The sequence below is a fragment of the Camellia sinensis genome, chromosome 9 (genome assembly GCF_055761805.1).
Source record: "Camellia sinensis isolate YWXY chromosome 9, ASM5576180v1, whole genome shotgun sequence".
NCBI lineage: Eukaryota > Viridiplantae > Streptophyta > Magnoliopsida > Ericales > Theaceae > Camellia > Camellia sinensis.
In genome coordinates, this window is record NC_138969.1 from 172,803,753 (window position 1) to 172,814,859 (window position 11,107).

An 11,107-nucleotide genomic window follows, 5' to 3' on the forward strand; every position below is an offset into this window, starting at 1 on the left:
ATTTCTTCAACTTGTCCATGTTGATCGGTTGGGAGAATTCCAGGCCATCTAGGTCCATCAGAACCACAGCTCCACCTAACCAGATAGCTTTAATGATGTAGGGACCAGTCCAATTGGGTCTGAACTTGCCCCTTGGGTCGTGGATGGGAGCTCGGTTGTCCTTGAGTACCAAATCTCCTTCCTTTAGATTTCTTGACTTAACTTTCTTGTTGAAAGCTCGGGCAATTCTGCGCTGATAACCTTGAACATGGTACAGTGCTTTCAGTCTCCTTTCATCAAAAAGCATGAGTTCCTCAAACCTGCTCTGCTGCCAATCTGCTTCGGCTATTTGACACTCAGCCAATACTCGCAATGACGGAACCTCAATCTCGATAGATTGAACGGCCTCCATCCCATAAACCAATGAATACGGAGTCGCTCCGGTAGAAGTTCTGATTGATGTCCGGTAGCCCCACAAAGTAAAGGGCAGCTTATTTGGCCAATCCCGGTAAGTTTCCACCATCTTCTGCAGTATGTGTTTGATATTCTTGTTGGCAGCCTCGACCGCTCCGTTGGTTTGCGGCCGGTATGTGGATGACTTATGAAAAGCCACGTTGTATTTCTCCAACAAGTCAATCACTTCCTTCTTGAAGTGCGAACCATTATCTGAAATGACCTCGTTCGGGACCCCCTAGCGACAGATGATGTTATTTCTGATAAACTTTGCGACGTGCGATGCCTTCAACACGGCATATGATTGGGCCTCAACCCACTTCGTGAAATAATCTATCGCGACCAGGATGAACTCATCCCCATTCGACCCCTTTGGAGTGACAGCCCCGATCACATCAATTCCCCAAACTGAAAACGGCCATGGCGAAGTCATGTTGTACAGTTTCGACGGCGGGATATTCATGCGATTTGCATGGATCTGACATTTGTGGCATCGCCGAACAAAACTAATACAATCCTCCTTCATGGTGGACCAACAGTAACCCTGTCTGAGGATCTTCCGTGCTAATATTCCTCCGCTCATGTGTGCACCGCATTCCCCTCCATGGATGGCTTCCATTAGATGTTTCGACTCTTCGGCATTAACACACAGCTTATGAATTCCCAGATGACCTCTCTTATACAGTTTACCCCCACAGATGATGAACTGAACGGCGATTCTTCTGATTACCCTTTTATCCTTGGCATTTACCCCTGGCGGATATGCTTCCTTCTCCAAGAAGTTCCAAATGTCGTAGTACCAGGGATTTTCGTCCTGAACCTCATCTATAGCAGCAATCGACTCATAGGCTGGCGCAAATTTATGGTCAATGATGACTGGACGCATCCGGACTCGAACGGGATGTCTATCATGGAAGATAGAGTTGCTAAAGAATCTGCGAACCTGTTGTTCTCTCTTGGAAGATGAGCAAAGTTCAGCTTCTTGAACCTAGGAATTAACAAGTCCAAGGTCTGATGATACATCATCATCTTTTCTTCTTTGACTTTTCAGTCTCCTTTTGCTTGAGACACAACAAGGTTCGAGTCACCGATGACGTCCAACCGTCTTGCCCTTACTTCTAGGGCTGCTTCTAAACCGGCAATGCATGCTTCATATTCTGCTTCATTGTTCGAGACTTTGAACCGGAGTTTGAAGGCTAGAGGGATATGGGAATTGTCGGGTGCTATCAGCAACACTCCTATCCCATACCCGTATTGATTTGACGCTCCGTCAAAGTACATCGTCCAATATTCGTCGTCGATGTGCAGAATGACTTCATCTGGGAATAAGTACTCAACTGCTTCACCTCCTTTGACTGGATGATCAGCTAAGAACTCTGCCACTGCTTTTCCCTTGACTGACTTGCGTGTTACATATTTCAGGTCGAATTCGGAGAGCAACAACAACCAACGAGCTAGCCTACCCGTAAGTGCTGGTTTCTCAAAAAGATATTTGATGGGATCGAGTCGTGAAACCAACATTACGGAGTGAGCTAACAGGCAGTGCCGCAGCTTCCTAGTAGCCCATACTAAAGCTAAGCAGGCATTCTCTAATGGTGTGTAGCGAGTCTCATACTCTAGCATCTTCTTGCTCAAATAGTAGATAGCCCTCTCCACTTTGTCCTCGGATTCTTGCGCGAGCATGCAACCCATCGTAGTCTCAGTCACTGAAAGGTACAATATCAACGGTTTCCTCGGCTCTGGTGGCGACAACACGGGTGCGTTCTGTAAGTATTTCTTGATATGTTCAAAAGCAGCTTGACATCGGCCGTCCCATTGGAATTTCTTGCCCTTCTTCAGGAGACCAAAAATAGGTTCAGAAGTCAAGGTTAATTTCGAGATAAACCGTCTTATGAATTGCACTTTACCCAGAAAGCCTCGCACTTCCTTTTCAGTCCTTGGTGGTGGCATTTCTAAGATGGCCATGATTTTTGAAAGGTCGACCTCAATGCCCCTTTGTGTAATCAGAAATCCCAGCATTTTTCCCGCTGTAACACCGAACGTACACTTCTGAGGATTTAGCCGCAACCGGAATTCCTTGATCCTTTGGAAGAACTTCTGTAAGGCGGTGTAGTGGCCCTCTCTTTCTTTAGACTTGACAATCATGTCGTCCACGTACACCTCAACCTCTTTGTGGATCATGTCGTGCAATATTGTGGTCGTTGCCCGTTGATAAGTAGCTCTGGTATTCTTCAACCCAAACGGCATTACTCTGTAGCAGTATGTCCCCCACGGGGTGGTGAATGCAGTCTTTTCCCGATCTTCAGGTGCCATTACTATCTGATTGTACCCTGAGAAGCCATCTATGAATGAGAGCAAAGCATGCCCTGCTGTGAAATCCACCAACTCATCAATATGCGGCAAGGGAAAGTCGTTCTTTGGACTAGCTCTGTTTAAATCCCTGAAATCCACGCACACCCGGATCCTACCATCCTTCTTCGGCACTGGAACGATGTTGGCCAACCAAGTCGGGTATTCGGACACCAGCAGGAAACCTGCATCGATTTGCTTGGTGACCTCTTCCTTAATCTTGAGAGCCTAGTCGGGGCGGATCCTCCTAAGTTTCTGCTTAACAAGCCGGGCCTCGGGGTCAAGAGGGATCCGGTGCTGTACAATCTCAAGATCGATTCCAGGCATGTCTTCGTAGGACCACGTGAAAACATCTTTGAAATCTTTTAATAAAGCGACTAAGCGCTCGCATTCCTCTGAAGACAACGTGGACCCGATCTGGACCAGCCGCGGGTCCTCCTCAGTACCAATATTCACGGTAGTGATTTCATCCGTTAAGGGTTTGACAAATCTCTCATGCTCTTGCTCAATTAAGCGTTGCAAAACCGGAAGAACTTCGTCCTCGTCGTTTTCATCAAAATTTTGAAAGTCTGAGTTAATGCAATAAATTAAGGGCACAGAAAAGTACTCAGAAACCACAGTTACTTGATTCTCATTAAGCACATCCAAATCGTCCGAATTCTCGGTTACAACAGACTTAAACGAGAAAGAAAAAGACGACCTGGACATAACTGTGGCATCTGGGTTATCATTCCCAGGATTACCAGACTCAGACTCAGTCGAGCTGGAACCTGATTCCGACTCACAAGACTCGGTGGAATCAGATTCCGGCTCACTACCTGACCCGGTGCTGCTGGACAAAAATCCTTCCTCGTACTGCCAAGTGGGAGAGGGTGCGATAGATGCATCCAAAATAGTTGCTGGTAGGTCCGCAGGCGTTTCATCCCCGATCGCGCATACCGAGAAGTTATCTCCCAAGCACTCCTGGTCGATCGGAGGATCTGAAAGTAGACACACCAGTGCTACCCCCATTTCAAGTCCGGTGTCCTCAGACTGCACTTTCTTATACTGCTCATCCTCAACTGATGGGTCTGTCTGCTCTTTGGCAATGTCATCCCCGGATAGTTGCAGGTCGAAGAAGATCTCGAAACCTGGCACGCGCTTCTTCTCCGCGTTCAGCCATGGCTCTGGGAAGCCGCAAAACGGAAAGTCTTCCCCCTCCCGGACGAAGCGTTCATTCAGGGTACCATGAATGGGCCTATGCATCAACTCAAAAGGCTTCCCCGCCTTCTTTGCTCTGGCTCTCCCAGCCATCTCTTTACCCTTCCTTACCCAGTCCTCTTTGGTGGGCAGATAACCCAAGCCAAAGGTATGAGGGTTGTGTGGCACTTCGGCCAATGTTGCGACGCCCTTCCCGCCGCTCCTTCCTAATCCTATCCCGGGGATGTGTTGTAACTTGTTCATGAGGTAGACGGATTGAGCACTGACGTACACCCCCTCATTCACAGCCATAATATTCTGCACCACTCGAGCCTCAGCCAAAGTGAACCTTGATAAGAACACATCCTCAGTGCCATGCTCGATTTCCAAGACTGGTGTGGACACTTCCGGCGGCGGATGGATTGATAAATTCCCGAAGACAATAGCCACCCCCTTCCCGTGAGGGTACTTCAACATTTGATGTAAGGTGGAAGAGACTGCCTTGACCTGGTGCAGCCACAGTCGCCCCAAAAGTAGGTTGAAGGTTGCGGGAACGTCCAAGACATGGAATTCAATGTTGTGTTGTCCGGAACCAACCTGGGTCTGAATTTTGACAGTCCCCACCACTTCCCTGCTAGTATTATCATATGCTCTGATCACCTAAGTAGTTGGCACGAAGTCCGCGGGCTTCAACCCGATTGCATACGCTGTTCTAGCTAGGCAGACATTGATGGCGGACCCGGTATCAACAAGTACCACCGGTATCCACTTATCTCTACATTCCATGGAAACGTAGAGGGGTTTGTTGTGATTTGTGCCCTCAGGCGGTAGTTCTTTGTCTGAAAAGGTTAATGCCGGGGAACCTTCCCCCGGAAAAACCAGCCCAACCAGCTGTTCTGGTGTAGTATCTATAGAGAGTTTGGACTTGTCCATGGCAGATAAGACAGCCTGTCTATGTACTCACGACGCCATAAGCAGTCCCCAGATGGAGATGTCTGCTTGTATCTTCTTCAGCTGTTTCAGTACAGCTTCGTCTTCGATCTGCTTCTCTTTCTGTCTTTCGGCTTCTTTGTCCTTCCCAGATGCCTCGGGTTGGTCTAGGTGTGGGGGCTTGAAGTACCGCCCACTTCTTGTCATATGATCAACCTCATCGAGGTACCAGGTGTCATCTGGTTGATTGCTTCCCCAGTCTTCGTTTGTGTGAGCAAGACATAAGTCATCGTCTTCCCACCACATTCCGTTGGCATTCAAAAGGCACCTGTCTGGCTCGGGCATGTTTGTACTCACAGCACTTTCAGCCTGCACGCTCACAGCATCCTCTGTTCTTGTGCCCACAGCACTTCCGATTCCCTCATGGATCTTGGCTTTCTTGGTTCTCTCAGAACCCTATTGTTCTACCTGCGTCAGTGCAGTTTGTTGTTCAACTTTCCCTGTATTCACAATGCTTCTGTCCTGAGCAAAATTCTTTGTACCGGCGCTCTCCGGCAATGCGCTCTGATTTTTGGCCCTTCCGGCCACAGTTGATACTCTCGCCCCCGCCGGGCCCTGTTCTAGTTGGGACTCTTCCACCACATCTGGCTGATCATCTAGCCACCCAATGGCCTCTGCTGATTCATCATAATCAAACCAGTTGACTGCCGCGCCCCCTGATTCTTGGTCATCGAAAAACTGTAGGTTGGCAAAGTCCTCCTCCACAGCCGTCAAATCATTCGTCCCTTGCTCAAATCCATCCTTCCGGATCACACACAGCTCTTCCTTCTCTGGCAATTCTAAACCCAGCCTAATCTGGCCTGTTGACAAGATGTACTCACTCGGATCATAGACTTCCCCAGCAAAACTCCGCCCAATCCCAGACTCAACAATTCCACTCTTTTCCGAAGTCTGCCTTGCCCCATCTTCGATGGTCACCACCGTCGGCTCTGGTTGGGTTGTGGAGATATCCATCATGCACAAAGAGTCAGTGCAGTCGGGAAGGAGCACCTCCGGCTTAGGTAGATGGGTAGGAGTAATATAGATGCTAGGATCGTAAGACACGACCCCAGTCTGGATAAAGTTGATTATTTTGGGCGGTGGAGCTTGGTTGTGTGTAGGGAGTGGATTGGTTGTGACGTTAGGTTTCTCTGGAGGTAGAATCACATTTTTGTCAACGAGGTCTTGAATTTCGTGACGCAGCCTGAAACATTGGTCAGTATCATGGCCGTGCTGCTGGTGATATGCACAGTACTTGGCTGGGTTGTGAGAGGGTGGAAGTGGATTTGGTAATGGCCTCGGCTTCAGGGGTTTTAGATGCCCCTTTCTGATTAAGACCCCCAAAGCCTTAGACAAAGGCATGTACAGTGGGGTGAAGGTTCTTTGGCCTCTAGGTTGATATTTAGTGGTTTGGCTATTACTTTCGGATGCACCGGAGAAGGGTGTGGCTGCCATGGGCCTTGGAAGGGGAGGGGGAATGGTGGCGACCATGCTGACCTCTGAAGCTCTTGCAGTTGCAGCGCCACTCGGGCCTGCATTGTTGTTACGGTTGAAAGTCCTCCTCGGTTGTTCCCTATCCTGGTCAATCAGACCTTGCTTCATCGCGTCCTCGATTTGTACCCAAATCTCATGTAGATTCGAGAAGGTGGGGAAGGGGAGTACAATCATCTTCTGCATCAATTTTGGTTGGAGATTGCGCACAATCATCCTGATTTGGTCCTTATCAGTGGGCCTCAAAGTCATCATCGATGCCTTCGCCCTCCACCGAGTTACGAAATCGAAGAAAGTCTCTTCGGGCTCCTGCCTCATTGTTTCAAGATCATGAGTTGTAATCTCGATCTGGGTATTGTACGAGTACTGTGCGACAAAGGCCTCAGCCATTTCATCCCAACTTCTTTTGACCTCATCTTCCAACTTCGCGTACCAAATAGCGGTCACACCCGACAGGGTTCGGCCGAACAGCGAAAGTTTTTGTGGTCGGGTTAGGCCCATTGGCCGTAGTATATCTGAGAACAATCGGAGGTGCGCCATGGGATCCCCGGATCCATCGAAACGATCAATCTGCGGCATCTTGAACCTATCTGGCAATGTTACGGCCACATCGGTATATCCGTCCTCGATATCCGGAATAGCCTTTACTCTTTGTGATTTCTTGAAAAGCTTCTCGAGCTTGCTTAGTTTCAGAGCTGTATGGTCTATTTCGAACTCGAAGGGAGAGTCCGATTGGTTGATAGGCGTAGGTGCCTTGGACAGTTGAGGTAGAAGTGAGGGCAGAGCCGGCCCCATTGGAAGGTCTGTGTCCTCCTGGGCATTTTGGACATTTGGCAAGGTGTTCCGGGTGTTTGGCAGGGCATTTTGGACAGTAGGTGCCTGCTCTGGTAACGGGATCCCTGGTGGGGGAGGAACTGGATGTGAGGCTGATGCTGCATTTTGCTGTTGCAGTCTAGTGATTAGCTCGGCCTGCTAGGCCATGATCGTGGCCTGCTGCTTAGAGAATTTCGCTTGGCGGACAGCATCCTCCTGCATTTGCTTCATGCTCTCTTGGAGTTGGCACATCATTTCTTCCATTCCGGCTACACTCTGCTGATCCTGCTGACTGACTGGTATGTGTATTTCTATGGCAGAAACTGACACCTCAACCCGACTGTTTACTGCTATGGTAGACCACTGTTCTGGTAACCTCTGCTCAGACACACTGCGTCTTCTTGGCCTTCTTCTGACAACTGGGGGTAGAGAATGGAACACTAGCTATCCGTCAATTAGATCCTCAGATCGATTAAGCCGACGACCTCTTGTCCAAAGTGCTTGGGGAATATCTACTGGGTCGGAAGCAATTGTGCTAAAACTGCCCTAGTAAAAAGATAAATAAAGCAATAAGGAAATAAATAAACAGGTAAACGGACAGCATAACAGCTTAAAGTAAATGCATGACACACAGCCGGGCATAACAACACACGGTCGATAAGCTGAATACACACTGTCCTCCAACACTGATCATTATCCCTGAATCGCTGTCCTCGAAACCTGAATCTCTGATACCCGCAGATAACTGATTCTCAATCACTGACTGATGCCTACAGGCCTGGTGCCCAAACTCATAAACTGATACATGCATTTCCCCTGTAGAGACGCACTCTTACAGCACATAACAGATAAGTGAGAGCCAAAACACCCCTATGTTAGGGTAGGGTTTTCCCCGTCCTATTTTATCAGGAGCTAGGGTTTCACTACGCACACAGCGGTTTCAAACAACCTATAAACGGGTAAGCAACTTGTCCTAGTTTGGAATGGTTACTATGGATCCGAATATGCACTAGGTCGAATGGTCAAAAGGGTGCCCCGGTAAAACCGGGGTTTGTGTTCCCATACTGGCAGAGCCCACAACCGGTCAGCCTTATGGTCATGTCTTGACAAGACAAGCCTCCGGCAAACCGTTCAGGAATAGCAGATGGCAAACACGGTGTCCTAGGCGCACCAATGCAAATGCAATGCAAAGAAACACACAAGTGTAGTCAAAACCAGATATCATGAGTTCGAGTCAAGTTCTCTAAATCCCCAGCAGAGTCGCTAGAAACTGTAGACGTCCCCGAACACCCCCGGGAGGGATGAGCTCCCTCGTTTTGTTCGATATTGGGCTCACTACAGTTCAGGACTCTCAAATTGTCACGGTTCTTAGTCTGAACCAAAGAGTCCAAATCCGACAAATCGTTTTGAGAAAACAGATTTTTGAAAGAAGTGCCAAACATGGACTGCTTTGCCAGATATAGAGTCACCACCTAAATATTTTATTTTGGGGAAATTTAGGAAACCCTGACACGTTTGCCTAAGGCCACGTGTCCGTCATTACCAAAGTTGCCTCGGCTCGGGAACTTGGGTACGATTGGGGAAGGTCACTTCATGAGTACCCCCGCTCGCCCGATCAAAGATCGGCCTCTACTAACCATGATATCAAGTTTTGAAAACATTGTGTGTTCTTATTCCGGTTATATAGCCTAGATTTACTATGTGATGCGTGCAGCATACAAGTATAGACTGGATCGCCTGAATTGGAACAAAACATTTCATGTTTGTTTATTTGAAAATAGTTTGATGGTGCTACCCGCAAGTAGGCTAAGACGTGGATTTGCCACCCTCAGGTGGGCTTAGAAAACATGATTTTGCCACTATCTAGTGGGCTTAAAACACACAGTGAATGAATTGTTCCAATCCAAATAACCCAACCTTCACCCACAAGCATTCAGGTAGTTATATCACATAAGTAATTAGCCTCATGGTAAGCATGCTATCATGGCAGTCACTCACACGCATGCAAGGATGCTAAAGCATAAAACTTACTAAGTACTCCAAGCCAAAACAGAAGCTAATTAGAAATCCATGCATGATCCTAATTATACGGAAATGCCTAATGCAACACATGCAAAAATGCAACTATAGAAGGCTCGGCTATTCTAAACATGGCATATGAAATGCTACAGCTAACATGTATTCAACTTGGAATTGAAAACACAATGCAGTTAGTATGATGCGCCGAGCCCGGTGCATGCAAACACAGATGAATGAATGCAAACATGCTATCATACTGTATGCTAATTGAAACATGCCCTAATCTAACCATCATAAGCGGGTAAATAAAAGGGAGAAAGACGTGGGGTTAGAAGACATACATCACACACACGCACACTTATTACAATATTGCCCTCGCGTAGAGGGTCCGAAAGAATAATACAGTCCCGAATAAATATTACAGTCCAAATAATTACAAAATCCTAATTAAATTGACAAATTTAACTAAGAAAGTTGTAAACTAGCATGCAAGCTAGGGACTGCCTCGACTCCACTCCGGATGATGAATGATGCATGCTCGGGTTGCTTGGCACGGAAATCCACTGCGATGCCCCAATTAGCCTCTGTTTGCGATTGATGTCGGAATGCAGTGCAAGGCTTTTGAAAGGCTACTGATCCTTGATTTACTGCAACAGAGAGCAGGAAAAGGGCATGGCAATGTATTTTCACAAATGTATGCATGCCTCGATCCTCGTGCCACCAATCACGCATCTCGATGCATGATGGTCGACGAATCGAATTGTGCAACTCAATATAGAATGAATGCATATGAAAACACAACAAGACCTAACTCCATCATGGGCAATCCAGAGTGTCGGTGACAGGGAATTGAGATACGTTCCGTCACTCAAAGTACGAAACGTCCCTCGTTTCCCGTGCTCGGGCTAACTCCTATCCCAAGCACGATGCAATATGCATGATATGCATGAAATGCAACTAAGATACAACCTAACATGTACGATGCTATGAAATGGCACACACGATGCACGAGATAACATGGCATACACAATGCGCTAACATACAACCTAGCATACGCAATGCTATAGAATGAAATGGCATACTCAATGCACAATGGACTTACACCAACATGAGTTGACCTCAGCCACACTCACATAAGAGGCCATTAGATGAAAATGAGACACTCGAGATGCGTGCATGCATGCACACAAATCGAGGACCGATCCTAAGGCACCGAATGCCACTCTAACAAGACATGGCAAGGCATGGAATATGGCATACTAGCATGCAAATTTCAGTAGCAAAACATGATGCAAAACAGCCCCGAAACATGGCAATATGGTACCCGATGCATGAAATGAGACCCGAAATGCAAAACTAGGCACACGCAATGGCCTATAGCTATACAAAGCATGCACTATTTGATCATGAAGTATGAAGAAAGATTCAATTCAGTCCCAAAACAAGCATATTTACAGTTTTAAACAAGGCCAAAAAATAGACGCAAATAGGACTATGCTAGCATGCAAAAATGGCCCCATAAGGGAGGTAATGAAGCAAGTAACAGTTTCTGGCCCTGAATGTCTAAGAGCCCTTAAACAAAGTTGAAGAGGGGCTCAAAAAGAAGCACTTTACAGTTTACAACAAGCCACGGATCTAAACACAAACAGGCCTAAAACATTGTGCAAGAAATGGGCCAAAAGGGAGACAAAGAAGCAAGTGATGGTTTATGGCCTCAAACATAGGAGGGCCCTTTAACAAAGTTGAAGAGGGGCCCAAAACATGGTATTTTACAGTTTATGATCAAACCCAAAACAGTGCACATGCAAGCCTAAAATACTATGCAAAATAAGGCCTAAAAAGAGGTTTAAACACA